General features: G+C 40.5%; 1 protein-coding gene across 2 annotated transcripts in view; it reads left to right on the forward strand.

The window, feature by feature from the left end:
* Positions 1-15,883, forward strand: part of CX3CR1 (C-X3-C motif chemokine receptor 1) — a 107,708-nt gene that overhangs the window by 48,088 nt on the left and 43,737 nt on the right. Inside the window, exons 4-5 of one of the 2 annotated variants that reach the window (XM_058443019.1) lie at positions 160-217; positions 590-751. The exons of the other annotated variant lie outside the window; for it this stretch is intronic. The gene's annotated coding sequence lies outside the window, so the exon portion shown is untranslated. The remainder of the gene's footprint in view (positions 1-159; positions 218-589; positions 752-15,883) is intronic. 2 annotated transcript variants of the gene reach the window in all.

Genomic DNA, 15,883 nt, shown 5'->3' on the forward strand with positions numbered 1-15,883 from the left:
GGCAGTCTCTTGAGGGCTCCACCCTCACACCTAGTCACCTAAAGGCCTTACGGAGGCAATGAGGGTTAAATGAAATTATAAGGCTGAGGCCCTAATTCAATAGGACTGGTGTCTCCTAGGTAGAGGAATACACACCAGAGCTCACTCTCTTGCCTCCAGGTGCTCAGAGGAAAGGCCATGTGAGGACACAGGGAGAAGGTGGCCATCTGCAAGAATGGTAAATAGGCATCACCAGAAACCAGACTTGTGGGCACCTTGGTCTTCTAGTCCCCAGAACTGTGGGAAAACAAATTTCTGTTGTTTAAGCTGCTCAGCCTGTAGTATTTTGTTATGGAAATCCTAGCAGACTAATACAGGGGTTAATGGGAATTTTCTGTGTTGTCCACCTAGATTTTCTGTAAACTTAAAACCTCTAAAAAATAGTCTATTAAAAATTTTAATTGAAATCAGTATTAAAATGAAATCATAATTCCATTATTATTTTGAAGTTGTACAATTTATACCAGGACTGGCTTTCCTCCATGGTACGTAGCATACACAAATGTGTGTGTATGTTGTATGCTTGTACATATATTAACTCTTTCAACAGGAATGCTGTTTGAAAATCACTTTAAGTCAGTTTCCCCTATCCCAGGAGAGTGAACATGAGTCCCAGAATTGTTGGGAAGAAACGACAGAAGTTCCAGAATCTCCTCATCTCCAACCCACTCATTCCTGGAGAAATGCAGTAGAAATATCTGCTGGATGCCAGGTACGGTGACTCACATCTGTAATTTCAGCATTTTGGGAGGCTGAGGCGGGAGGATTGCTTGAACCTAGGAATTCAAGACCAGACTGGTCAACATAGCAAGACCCCATCTCATACAGTCTGGCTCTGTGTCCCTACCCAAATATTTTCTTGAATTATTATCCTCATAATCCCCATGTGTCAAGGGCGGGACCAGGTAGAGTTAATTGGATCATGGGGGCAGTTTCCCCCATGCTGTTCTCGTGATAGTGAGTCTCAAGAGATCTGATCTGATGGTTTTATAAACACCTGGCATTTTCCCTGCTTGCACTCACTCCATCCTGCCGACCTGTGAAAAAGGTGCCTGCTTCTCCTTTGCCTTCCACCATGATTGTAAGTTTCTTGAGGCCTCCCCAGCAATGCAGAACTGTGAGTCAATTGAACCTCTTTGCTTTATAAGTTATCCAATCTCGGTCTTTCTTTATAGCAGTGTGACGATGGACTAATACATCATCTCTACAAATTTTTAAAATAAAATTAGCCAGGCATGGTGGCATGCTGTTGTAGTCCCAGCTACTTGGGAAGCTAACGTGGGAGGATCACTTGAGTCCAGCAGTTTGAAGTGAGCTATGATTGAGCTACTGGCCTGTCTCTAAAGAAAAAATAAAAGCAAATATCTGCTGCTACCTGAATTCACACCTTGGCAATTCCCCTCACCATCATTCATGTTTTGACGCAGTTTGGGGAAAACCCAGTTCCTTTATGAGAGTTTTGTATGTGATAAGCAAAGATCAATGGTGAGCCGATGGAGAACTCAAGGCCTTCAGGTATTACTAGTCCATGTCATGATGGTAGGAACTATCGGACTGCCTCATCAGTGTGGGCAGGTGTGGGGGAAGCCACCTTCCCCTCCAAAGTCCAGTTAAGCAAGGCCTGAGGGACTAAGGTGGAATTCCCTGCAAGCCCAGTTTCTAGTGCAAGCTGATCTAAGCCCCAAACAGTCTCTATTTTTAGTTCCTGAGGATTCTTTTATCAGCTGCTCCTCCATACTTGGCACAGTGCTTAGTGCACAGCAACTTCTTAATAAATAGTTGAACAGAGAGAATGAGGCAAGGTGGAGATGTGGGAGTCTGGTAAAGAGTTGGAGGAAAGGACTGAACAGCCAGAATGGAAGGATGCTCCTCTTTTTGTGTTTCCGGGGCCAGATTTGAGGGCTGGTATGGGCTCCTGCAGGACTGGACACTTGCCTGCTGTCACCTGTGTGTTTGTTTCCTGTGGCTGCTGTAACAAATTACCACTAACTTAGTGGCTTAGAGCAGCAGACGTGTATTCTCCCCCAGTTCTGGAGGCCAGATGGCTATAATCCAGCAGGGCTGCCTCATTCTGGGTGCTTGAAAGGTGAATTGTTCCTTGCCACTTCTGGCTCTTGTTGGCTGCCTCAGCAAACCTGGGGCTTGTGGCCACATCACTTTATTTTTTTTTCCTCTCTCTTTTTTTTTTTTTTTTTTTTGAGATGGAGTCTCGCTCTGTCGCCCAGGCTGGAGTGCAGTGGCGCAATCTCGGCTCACTGCAAGCTCCGTCTCCCGGGTTCACGCCATTCTCCTGCCTCAGCCTGCTGAGTAGCTGGGACTACAGGCGCCCCCCACCACGCCCGGCTAATTTTTTTTGTATTTTTAGTAGAGACGGGGTTTCACCGTGGTCTCGATCTCCTGACCTCATGATCCGCCCGCCTCAGCCTCCCAAAGTGCTGGGATTACAAGCGTGAGCCACCGTGCCCGGCGGCCACATCACTTTAATCTCCACCATCTTCACATCTCCTTCTCCACTGTATGTCTGCATCAGATCTCACCCACCTCTAATTTATGAGGACACTCATGATTGGATTTAGGATCCATCCAGGTAATCCATGATAATCTCCCCATCTCAAAATCCTTGACTTAATCACATCTGCAGAAGCTCTTCTCCCAAGTAAAGTAACATTTACAAGTTCTAGGAATTAAGGCTTCATCTCTTTGGTTGACCATTATTCAACCCACAACATCCTGACTCGGAAGACAGAAAAACTGTGACATAGTTAACTGACAAGCCTTGTTTCCTCACCTTTGGGCCTACAGCAGGGTTTCAGGCATTCTATGGGAAGGCAGCAGAAACCAAACTACAAAGCCAAAGTAGTGTGATGCCTCCAGAGCCAATGGCCTCTGCAAGTCTATGGCCTTCTGCTGCACATTCAATGGGTTCTGAAAATGCTGGATCGGATCCACTGGGGACATCCCATCTAAATTCAATTCCACTGGGTCCCTCCAAAGGTTCAAAAGACTGTATTTCACTTCAGAGGGAAAAAGAGACTAGCAGCATATTTGGCCTCCTTTCCTCCAAAATAAAGAGAAAGAAAAAACTGTATTTAAATAAACCCTAAGTGTAAATGTAGAAATTACTACTATCACAGATATTTGTCATAGAGTATTAGGGCAGAAAATGGCCTCAGGTCATCCAGCTGATATCTCTCTCTCTCTCTCCTTTTCTTTCAAAGTGGTAATATTTAAGTCCAGAGAGGCAAAGTGACTCACCCAAAATCACACAGTAATTTGGTGGTAGAGCCGGAGCCAGAACTCAGGTCTTCTGAGGCACAGCTGAGGGTGCTTTTCTTACTGCACCGCATTCAAAATTCTCGTGCAATAACATTATGCAGAGCTGTGGATAAGACTAGAGGAAGTCTTTCTGTATTTTCCATAGTTTTCAGCTATAAGTCAGTCCCTCAGTGATTTGTAGGGTAAAAACGCATTTGCTTAACAAAAAGTGTTAGACAAAGCCAGAGTTTAAGAAAAGCTTGTGTGTTAATAGTAAAACCAGTTTTGCTGTCTATATAATTTAATTTCTCATATGGATTACAAAAAAGAGTAACAAGAAACAGATTTTCTTTTTTACTACTATTTCCTTCATAAGAGTAACCATGACAATTGTCAGAATACAAAAAAAGGTATCATCATAATTTTGGTTTGAAGGGTTGAATATGGAGAAATGTGGTTAATAACATATTTTTAGTTGCATTTTCAGGAAATTCATATTACCTTGTGTGCCAGAATAATTGATTAGATCTCTTAGCGGTTTGTTTTGTTTTGTTTGAGATGGAGTTTTGCTCTTGTTGCCCAGGCTGGAGTATGGTGCAATCTCAGCTCACTGCAACCTCCGCTTCCTGGGTTCAAGTGATTCTCCTGTCTCAGCCTCCCTAGTAGCTGGGATTATAGGCGCCCGCCACTACACCTGGCTAATTTTTGGTATTTTTAGTAGAAACGGGGTTTTACCATGTTGGCCAGGCTGGTCTCTAACTCCTGACCTGAGGTGATCCACCCGCCTCAGCCTCCCAACGTGCTGGGATTACAGGCATGAGCCACTGTGCCCAGCCTTTTTTTTTTTTTTTTTTTTTTTTTTTTTTTTTTTTTTTTTTTTTTTTTTTTTTTTTGAGACAGAGTCTTCCTCTGTCGCCCAGGCTGGACTGCAGTGGCATGATCTCGACTCACTGCAGCCTCCACCTCCCAGGTTCAAGAGACTCTCCTGCCTCAGCCTCTGGAGTGGCTGGGACTACAGGCACATGCCACCATGCCCGGCTAAATCTCTTAGCCTTTTGATGGTGCTTTATTCCCAGAATTTATCTTCTACAAACATGCTCACCACCTTTTTCCAAGGCTACAAGCACTGAAGTGCCTAGCATATTCTCAGAACTGCTTTTGCCATTAGAAGGGATAAAAAAATGAAATTATATGATTTCCTCACTTAAGGAGCTTAGCAATCATGGCACGTTCATCACAGGAGTCCCAGGAGGTGATGGTTCTCTGAAGAATGATGAATAATGAAAGGAAAAAGTATCACTATGAAAACCATGTAGAAACCCAGAGAAATCTTTATAATTAAGGTGGCATGTATACTGTGACTGTCGCTTTGTTAAGCATGAATGAGCGTGGGTACATCCAGAATGAAATAGGCAGAAATTAAAACAATCTTATATTAGGTTATTTCTTTTTATTCTTAAAGTTCTCTTTAATAAAGACATGCTGTCATTTCAATTACAAGTTTTTAGGAAATAGAAAATTGCTATCAAGCACTGACTCAAAGCAAACACACTTTCATGTTGTGAATGATTTATTGATTAAATCGTAGATCAATTTAATAAGCCACACTTGTAATTCTCTCCCACTGACTTGCAAAAAGCACCTGCATTGCCAAAAGTGGCACACAAAGGAAGCCTGAGTTTATCATTATGAAGTTGAGGAGAAAAAAAAAAAATGAGGCCAAAGTAGTGTGAAGCCTCCTGAACCAATGGCCTCTCCAAGTCTATCTTATGTTCAGTACTTGGGCCACATGAAAAACTCTTAAGGGGAAACTAGGAAGAGTTCGCCCCTGCCCAGGAAAAACGCTCCCAAGTTAAGGGTAAACATAGAGTGTCAAGATACTTCTCTTCTTCACTCCTGATAATATTCACCCTGTTCCCCTGCATAGAAGAGGGGTTTGTGAAATACTGTTTTATTCCCTCTTTTATTCTCCATCTTGTTACAAGGCCAAATGCATTCATTACTGTGACAGAGGAATACATGAAGGGCTTCAGGAGCAAAAGGGACTCTTGATTCTTCCTAGGTCTTCAGGGTAAGAATGTGGAGGAGATCAGGGAGCTGGCCCTAAAGAATGGGTGTGCCTTCCAGCCAGGAGTGAAGCATTAAGAAAAGCATTTCTCGGAGTCTCCAGAGCCTTGTCCCAGCTGGGCTACCACATTGCTCTGGAAACCTGGGAAAGCCACTAAACCTGTCTGAGTTTTAGTCCAGTGCTTCTCAAACTTTAATGTGTACCCAAATCACTTGGGACTCCTGTTAAGCAGCAGATTATGACTCAGCAGGTCTGAGCCTGAGATTCTGCATGTCTAACAAGCTCCCAGGTGATGCCAGTGTGGCTGGTCACATTTTGACAAGGTATTAGGATCTTCATGTGTAAAATGGGAATAAAGCCTTCATGAGGGTTGGGCCCAGTGGCTCACACCTATAATTCCAGCACTTTGGGAGGCCAAGGTGGGAGGATTGCTTAAGCCCAGGAGTTTGAGACCAACCTGGCCAACATGGTGATGGTGAAACTCTGTCATAACAAAAAATACAAAAAATTAGCTAGGCATGGTGGCACTTAACTGTAGTCTCAGGTGCTCGGGAGGCTGAGGGGGAAGAGTCACCTAAGCCAGGGAGATCAAGGCTGCAGTGAGCCATGATCACACTACTGCACTCCAGCCTGGGCAGAAGAGTGAGACCCTGTCTCAAAAAAAAAAAAAAAGAAGAAGGCTTCATGAGGACATTGTGATTTAATGAGATAATATGTGTAAACATGCTTAGGAAAATGTGTTGCTCCTAAAAATATAATGAATTGTTACTGTGGAGATGGTATATTTGAAGACTTGTCCAATAAAATGAAAGTGGGATCCCCTATATCTCCACTGCTTGATACCTGAAGACAATGGCCACACCCAGAAAATTTGGCAGCTGAGCCTATGAGAAGTGTCAACTGTGCCAGGAGGACACAGCAGTCTCAATGGCAGGCTCTCTGGAAAAGAAGAGAGCAAAACAAGAATGCTCTGTGATAGCTAACAGATCTGCATGAGTGTCCAGCGGCTTCCAAAGCTCATGGGGTGGAAGAATCTGCAGAAACAGGAAGCCGTGCAAGAGAACAAAGACACACACACTTTCCAAACACAGAGATGAGCTCTTCTGATAATTTGCTTTACATTTTCTTTATTTTTCAATTAAAAAAAATTTTTTTGAGATGGAGTCATACTCTGTTGCCCAGGCTGGAGTGCAGTGGTACAATCTTGGCCCAAGGAGGTGGTCTCAAGGGAATGATGAAGGTCAGGACATGGCACCCCAAAATATGACTGAAGGAGACCAGAACATGCCACTCCAAATATATCTTTTTTGGCATAAAGATTAATTTTGAGATGATTATTTTGGCAAACAGGAGAAGCTCTGAAAACAAGAGTAGAAATTGCTCTTTTTGCAAGAGAAATTTCAATAGATAAAGGAAATCTCCATTTGCAAGGGTGTCTCCTCTGTGTACCAGGAAGAGAAGATGACTCTAAATTACTACAGTCTTATCAACGGAGAAGGCTCCAACATAAATTTCCATAGCAAACCTTACCCTTGTTTACTATATTTTTCCTGGCCAGCTCGCTGTTACTGACCTCCCCAATACCCTTCTTTCGTTTCACTTGAAGATCATAGTTAAGCATGAACTCAAAGCCACTTCTTTGAGATTTACTCATTTTCTCTAGGTATCTCCAGGTATTCATGAGGTACACATTATTAAAACTTCTATTTGCTTTCCTCTTATTAATTTATCTTTCGCTACAGGCGTTTGTTTCCACCAAGAACTATGAAGAATAGAAAGAAAATTATTTTTCCTCCTTACAGGAAATTTAACACACACACACACACACACACACACACACACACACACACACACACACTGAATTGAACTGAGCTGAAGATGAAAGTACAAACTGTCAAAATTTGTGGGATGCAACTAAAGCAGTGCCAAAAGGAAATCATTTTTTATTTCTATTTTTTTTTGTGACAGGGTCTTACTCTGTCACCCAGGCTGAAGTGCAGTGGTGTGATCTCAGTTCACTGGAGCCTTGACCTCTCAGGCTCAGGTGATCCTCCCACCTTAGCCTCCCTAGTAGCTGGGACTACAGGTGTGCACCACAATACCTGGCTAATTTTTTGTATTCTTTTTGTGGAGACAAGGTTGTCCATGTTGCCCAGGCTGGCCTTGAAACCGTCTTTGCAAAATTATGACTGAAACAGTAAAAGAGATCTAACCTAACCGACTCCATCTTTTTTTTTTTTTTTTTTTTTTTTTTTTTTTTTTTTTTTTTTTTTTTTGAGACAGAATCACACTCTGTCGCCCAGGCTGGAGTGCAGTGGCATGATCTCGGCTCACTGCAACCTCTGCCTCCCATGTTCAAGTGATCCTCCTGCCTCAGCCTCCCAAGTAGCTGGGATTACAGGCTCCTGCCACCATGCCCAGCTAATTTTTGTATTTTTAGTAGAGATGAGGTTTTGCCATGTTGGCCAGGCTAGTATCAAACTCCTGACCTCAGGTGATCTGCCCACTTCGGCCTCCCAAAGTTCTGGGATTACAGACATGAGCCACCCACCAGGCCCACCGACTCCATCTTGGTTCTAACCTTTAAGCTGTCCTTGCTCCTTCCTGGGTGTAAGCTGAAGTAACTTTGGGAGGAACTTAGTTTATAGTTTAAAACAAAGACTGTAGCAAAGACTTTCCCAAAGCAAACCTCCTTCTTGCCTGGGGACTAGATTGCTTTTGTAGAACTAACGAATTAGCCACAAGATTAGAAATTATAGTTTAAGAGTAATGCAGCTGGAGGCTACAAGATTCTTACCCTCCCTAAACTGTTCCTAAGATCAGTGCTTGAGATATTTTGCATACCCTGCACTTGATGTTTAGCTGGCACCATCTGGGTGGATAAACTGGCTCATGTGATCTTATGGCCCCTACCCAGGAACTGACTCAGTGCAACAGGACAGTTTCAACTTCCTGTTGATTTTATCTCCTACTTAACCAATCAGCACTCCTGGCTCACTGGCCACCAAGTTGTCCTTAAAAACTCTGATCCTCCTTTGGGAGGCCGAGGTGGGTGGATCATGAGGTCAGGAGTTTGAGACCAGCCTGGCCAACATGGTGAAACCCCATGTCTACTAAAAATACAAAAATTAGCCAGTTGTGGTGGTGGGTGCCTGTAATCCCAGCTACTCAGAAGGCTGAGGCAGGAGAATCACTTGAAAACTGGAAAGCAGAAATTGCAGTGAGCCAAGATCACACCACTGCACTCCAGCCTGGGCTAAAGAGCAAAACTCTTGTCCAAAAAAAAAAAAAAAAAAATTTCTGATTCTCAAATCCTTCAGTAGATTGATTTGAGTAACAATAAAACTTCAGTGTTCTGCACAGCCAGCTCTGTGTGAATTACTCTTTCTCTTTTGCAATTCCCCTGTCCTGATAAATCAGCTCTGTCCAAGCAGTGGAGAAGGGGAACCCACTGGGCAGTTACAGTCTCAAACTCCTGGTCTCAAGCAATCTCTCTGCCTCAGCCTCCCAAAGTGCTAGTATTATAGGCCTGAACCACTGTGCCCAGCCAGGAAAATTTAAAGTAATACATGTTTATGTTAGAAAAGAGGAAAAGTCTCAGGTCAATAATCTAGGTTCTCATCTCAGGAACCTAGAAAAAATAAAGCAAAATAAACCCAAAGCAAGTAGAAGGAAAAAAACAAAGATATGAACAGAAATCAGTGATATTGAAAACAGAAAAACAGTAGATAAAATCAAGGGGAAAATCTCGTTCTTTGAAAAGATGAATGAAATTGACAACCCTCTACTTAGGCTAACCATAAAAAAGAGTACGCAAATTCTCAGTATCAGAAATGAAATGGAGAATATCACTACAGACCCTGAAGACATCAAAAAGATAATATAACAATACTACAAACCATTCTAAACACATAAATTTGACAATTTAGATGATATGGACTAATTCCCAGAAAGTACAAACTATCATAACTCACCCAGTATTAAATAGTCCTATAATTGTTAAGCAAATTAAATTAATAATTAAAAAACTCTCAATTAAGAAACCTCATGGTTTCACTGGAGAATTCTACCAAATGTTTAAAGAAGAATTAACATCAATTCTAAACAATCTCCTCCAGATTATGGGAGGAAACACTCCCCAATTCATTTTATGAAGCCTATATAACTCTGATATTCTAAACTTTATGTGGATAAACAAAGGAACAAGGATAGTTAAAGCAATTTTTAAAAAGAGAATAAAATGGGAAGAATAACCCTACATGATTTGAAAGCTTATTGTAGAGCTACAGTAATGAAAACTGTGTGGTACTGAGGAGGAATAGACAAATAGGTCAATGGAACAAACTAGATAACTGAGAAATAGAGCCACATACATATACACAGCTGATTTTTTACACAGATGCAGAAATAATTCAATGGAGAAAGAATAACCTTTTCAACAAATAGGGCTGGAGCAATTGGACATCCATATCAAAAAGTAAACCCCACCTAAACCTCACACTTTATGAAAAATTAACTCAAGAATCACAAATGTAAATGTAAAACTCAAAATTATAAAACTTTCAAGGAAAAAAAAACAGAAAAACTTCAGTATTTAATGAATAGGCAAAAAGTTTTTAGACATGATACCAAAAGCACAGTTTAAAAAAGAAAAAATTGATAAACGGGACTTTATTCAAATAAGAAACTTTTGTTCTGTGAAAGATACTGTTAAGAGGAAAAAAAACGATATGCTACAGAATGAATGAAAAGATTTGCAAATCCTATATCCAACAAAAGGCTAGTATCTAGAATACAAAAAGAACTCTCAAGACTCAACAGTGAAAAAGCAAACAATCCAACTAGAAAGTCGACCAAAGACAGGAAGATACATGTCACCAAAGAAAATAAACAAATAGCAAATAAGCACAAGAAAATATGGCCAACATTACTAGCCATTAAGAAATGTAAATTAAAACCACAATGAGATACTACTACAATGCCTATTAAAATGGCTAAAATTTTAAAATACTGGCAAGGATACAGAGAAACTGGGTCATTTATATGCTGCTGATAAAAATGTAAAATGACACAGCCACTCTGAAAAATAGTTTGGTAGTTTCTTTTAAAAAGTTAAATGTGCAACTACTATATAACCCAGGAATTGTTCCTCTGGGCATTTATTCCAGTGAAATAAAAACTTACATTCACACAAAAACCTGAATGGGAATGTTCACAGTGGCTGTATTTGTAATAGTCAAAAACTGTAAACAACATAATTATTCTTCAGTGGGTAAATGGTTAAACAAACTATGGTACATCCATACCATCCAACATTATCCAGTAATCGAGATAAAAAGGAACAAACTTTTGAGACAGATCACAACTGGGATGAATTTCTTTTTCTTTTTCTTTCTTTCTCTTTTTTTCTTTTTTTCTTTTTTCTTTTTTTTTTTTTTTTTGCAGAGGAGCTCCTCATCATTCAACTTGAGCAAGTGAGATAAATTTCTAGAGAATTAGACCGAGTGAAAAAAATTCAGTCTCAAAAGTTCGTATTTCAAAATCTCATATTTCATTTATATAACATTCTTGGATGTGGCTATAAAAAGACAACATGAGAGATCACTGTGGTGATTGAACTATTCTGTATCTTGACTATATTAATGTCAACATCCTGGTTGTGATATTATACTACAGTTTTATAGAAGATTTCTATTGGTGGAAATTAGGTAAAGAATACATGGGATTTCTTTGAATTATTACTTGTAACTCCATGTGAATGTATGATTATCTCAAAATAAAATAAAAATAAGCAGATTCACCAACATTGATTTGGTTCCTATATACCAGAAACAACCAGTTATATCATTGTTTTATTTTCTATTTATTTGAATATTACATATTGGAAAACTGTGTATATAGCTATAATTCTGGTCTATTTCTTCTGCATATCTTTTGCCCACTTTTCCATTTAGTTGCCTTTTTCTTATTGATATGTAAGAACTCTTTATGTATATGAACATTACTATATTGAATATGTTATTTGTATGGCTCTAAGATGATGGCTCATTTTCAAATTCTATTCATCAAAACTTTAAAAACTTAGCAACTGAGTTTTGGTTTAGTTGTCCTACACACAGCTGCGTGAGCTCACTGACATGCCATGACTCCTAGCGTGACGCACTGACTACCTCACCTTTGTTTGATCATTCACTTGAATCATATAAAAGGCACGTAACTGAGTCCACCTCTGAACTTCAGTCTGTCTGATACCAACTCTGTGATTTTTTTTTTACTGTACTACATTATTTTCAGTACCACTTATGCTAACTGTATACATACGTGATTTGTATAAGGTCAACATTGTTCTTAAAATAATACTGATCATAGCTAATTTAGTGACCACTCCAGATAAATATGCTACATGTAGTATCACATATATTGTTCCATTTAGTCCTCACCAAAACTTTAAGAAAGAGAGGTTATTATTTCTAAATGAGAATATAGAAGCTTAGATCAGTTAAGTTAGGTCAAGGAAGTTAATAAATGGCAGGATCAGCTCAAATCCAGCTGCCGAGGCACCAAAGTTTATAAAAATGTTTGGTTTTGAAATCACCTTTGCGAAATTTTGACAGTAAGAGAAATCTGACATATTTGACCCCACCTTGCGTTTAACCTCCAAGCTGTCCTTGGTCATTCCTGGGCATAGACCAAGCAAACTTTGGCAGAAATTTAGTTTATAGTTTAACCTTAAAGCAAAAATGATAATGGCCCTTCCTAAAAATAAACTGCCTTTGTAAAACTAATGAAAGTCAATAAGGTTAGGATTATGAAAGGAGTCTGAATTCTGCTAAGATGTAGGCAAAGTTAAACAGTAACCAGCCATTGTTCCAGAGGTCAAAAGATTTGTAACTTCCCCAATTGCTCCTATAGATAACATCATTATTGTATAACCTAAGACTGGCCTTTTGAAATAATGACTCATGACTCAACCAGTCCTGTGTCCTTCCACCTAGGTGGACTCAGTGCACAAGGACCATTTTCCACACCCCAATAATGGCATCCACAACCAAGCAGCATTCCCCATTCCCTAGTCCCCTATGTTGACAAAGAGTCAAACTCTGTAAAATATTTGAAGAGATTTATTCTGAGTCAAATATGAGTAGCCATGGCCTGTGACACAGTTCCAGGAGATCCTGAGAACATGTGCCCAAGATGGTTGGGCTACAGCTTAGTTTTATATGTTATAGAGAGACATAAGACATCAATCAACACATGTAAGATGTACATTGGCTCAGTCTAGAAAGGAGGCAACTTGAAGTGGGGGCTTCCAGGTCATAGGTGGAGTCAAAGACGTTCTGATTAGCAATTGGTTGAAAGAGTTTACCTAAAGACCTGGAATCACTAGAACGGATTGTCTGGGTTAAGATGAGGGGTTGTGGAGACCACAGTTTTTATTATGCAGATGAAATCTTCAGGTACCAGGCTTTCTAGAAAATTGATTGTAAATGTTTCTTATTCTAAAAAGGTGTCAAACTTTTAGTTAATTCTCTCCTGGATCAGGAAGAAGACCCAGGAAAGGGAAGGGGATTCTCTACAGAATGTAGATTTTCCCCACAAGAGAGCTTTGCAGGGACATTTCAAAATATGTCAAAGCCTGCTGTTATGTTGGTATCTTCTTGTTACAAAGAATCTGCTTTACCAGTCTTTTTTTAAATTTAATTTTTAATTTTTTATTACAAAAAAATAAGAAAAATGTGAAACATAACTGATTGGTTGTTATTGGTTTTTTGTTGTTGTTTGTTTGTTTTTTAAAATTCTTACAGGTTCTCACTCGGTTTTTCAGGCTGGAGCATTGTGGCACGATCAGGGCTCTCACTGCAGCCTTGACCTCCTGGGCTCAAGCGATCCTTCTGCCTCAGCCTCTCGGGTAGCTGGGACCACGGGCATGAGCCACCGCAGCTGGCTAATTTTTTATTTTTTGTAGACTGGGTCTCACTTTGTTGCTCAGGCTGGTCTCGGACTCCTAGGCTCAAATGATCCTCCTGCGTTGGCCTCCCGAAGTGCTGGGATTACAGGTGTAAGCCATTGTGCCTGGACCTTTGTCAGTCTTAAGGGCCCTGTTTTAATGTTAATGCTGGTCAGCTGTGCTTGAATTCCAAATGAAGGAAGGTGTAATGAGGGATGTCCGACCACCCATTCCCATCATGGCCTGCACTAGTGTTTCAGGTTTACTTTTGAGTGTCCTTGGTTGAGAGGAAGGGTCCATCCAGTTGCTTGGGGGGGTTAGAATTCTATTTTTGGTTTACATCTACCTACCAAACTATCTTTGAAAAACCCTAACCTCTGAGTCATCAAAGAGATTGATTTGAGTAATAACTCCATCTCCTGTGTGGCCAGCCTCGAGTCAATTAAACTCTTTGTTCTTTAATTTTTCTCTTTTTTTTGAGATGGAGTCTTGCTCTATTACCCAGGCTGGAGTGCAGTGGTGTGATCTCAGCTCACTGCAACCTCTGCCTCCCGGGTTCAAGGCATTCTCCTACCTCAGCCTTCTAAGTAGCTGGTACTACAGGCATGTGCCACCACGCCTGGCTAATTTTTTTTTTTTTCGCCATGTTGGCCAGGCCAGTCTTGAACTCCTGACCTCAAGTGATCCACCTGCCTTGGCCTCCCAAAATGCTGGGATTACAGGCATGAGCCACTGTGCTCAGCCTAAACTCTTTCTTTACTTTAAGACCATGGTCTCAGTGAACTGGTTTTGTTTGTGCAATGGGCAGGAAGAACCCACTGGGCAATTACAGTTTTAGGGGAGTTTAGGGGACTTGCTGTAGAAGAGAACCTTCAACCTAGCCAACCCTTTTATAGCTGTTATATCCTAATACTTTTACCAAAACACTATGCCCCATCTCTGGTGTGAAACAGGCATTCTCTCCAGCCGCTGATAAATGCCAGAAAGAAAATTCAAAGAAGGGAGAGGAAAATTATAAAATCCTTTACATTATTACTTGTAATAATGGGACAGATCTAGAAATCTCTGAGGTCACATGTGCTGATACATCTCCAGGTATGAGTCAGAGAGTTCTTTGAGAACACCAAAATGGTTTTATTTCCAGATAAACATCAGAGCAGAAATAAAAATGACCGTCTGACCTATGAAGTACATAAGGTTAGTTCATATGCTTTTTCTGGGGTGGGGGAAAAGGGGTAAGCAGGGGATTTTTAAACTCTACTAAATTTTAATTTTTTTCCTAAGTAATATATGAAAAAAATTAAACAGTACTAAAACTTTATAACAAAACATAGCTGTTTCTTATCTCCAATTCCCGCACTAGTTCCACACTCCAGAAAAGATCACCAATAGCACTTTTTGCTCTTTTTTCCCTTTTGGGATTTGCCATCAAAATTTCTAAATACTATGCTTATCATATACTTTTCAGTTCAGAACTTTTATTTTCTATTGATTTCCTATTGAGATGGTTGAGGATTTAGTTATCTTACCCTTCCCCACTTCTTCAACCTCTCAAAATGATTATAACACAAAAAGTATTGTTTCCTTTCTTAAGCTATTTTTTGTTCTCCCTTTATTATCTCTCTTTAAATTATTTGTTTAGTCTCCTTTGTGTCTACAATTATTTTTTCCAAATGTTCCTGCAGGTCTGCCCAATCAGTGACTAGTAATTTTTCTAAATGCCTAATGTTCTTTTGGTTTCTTCTCCCTTCCTCTCCTGCCCTGAATCAGCCCCTCCTTGCCCTCATTTCTTCCACCCTAATCTGCTCTTTAAGTAACAGTTATTATCCTTATTTTTCCTTTCTCTACCCTCCTGGGCTAGAGCTCCTTTTCCTTAAACCCCATATCTTCTCCTTGTTTGGTTTCCTCTCTGTTTCTCTGAAGCACACCCTGCAGTAACTTCCTACAAAAGGACACCTGGGAGGTAGTTTCATTTAGTTCTTACATGTCTGAAAAATTTTTATTCTACCCTTGCACGTGACTGATAATTCTCTGGGGAACTTCTAGGTTCTCTAGAATTGTAAAGACACTGCTCCACTGCTTTCAAGCATTAACTGGCATTTTGCTGTTGAGAAGTCTGATGCATTAGGATTCCTCACCTTTTTCAAGTGACTCTCTCCCGGCCGGGCATGGTGGCTCATGCCTGTAATCCCAGCACTTTGGGAGGCCAAGGTGGGCGGATCACGAGGTCAGGAGATCGAGACCATCTTGGCTAACATGGTGAAACCCTGTCTCTACTAAAAATAAAAAAATAAAAAAATTAGCCAGGCATGGTGGTGGGTGCCTGTAGTCCCAGCTACTCAGGAGGCTGAGGCAGGAGAATGGTATGAACCCAGGAGGCAGAGCTTGCAGTGAGCCAAGATTGCGCCACTGCACTCCAGCCTGGGCAACAGCGAGATTCCATCTCAAAAAATTTTAAAAATAAAAAAAATAAAGTGACCCTCTCCCTATCTGTCTTTCCTTGTCTCACCCCCCTGATTGCAATGCATCCTCCAGGATCTTTCCTTTATCCCCAAATGTCATAATATTGTAAC

This window comes from Hylobates moloch, unplaced genomic scaffold (assembly GCF_009828535.3).
Source record: "Hylobates moloch isolate HMO894 unplaced genomic scaffold, HMol_V3 SCAFFOLD_8, whole genome shotgun sequence".
NCBI classification, from domain to species: Eukaryota; Metazoa; Chordata; class Mammalia; order Primates; family Hylobatidae; genus Hylobates; species Hylobates moloch.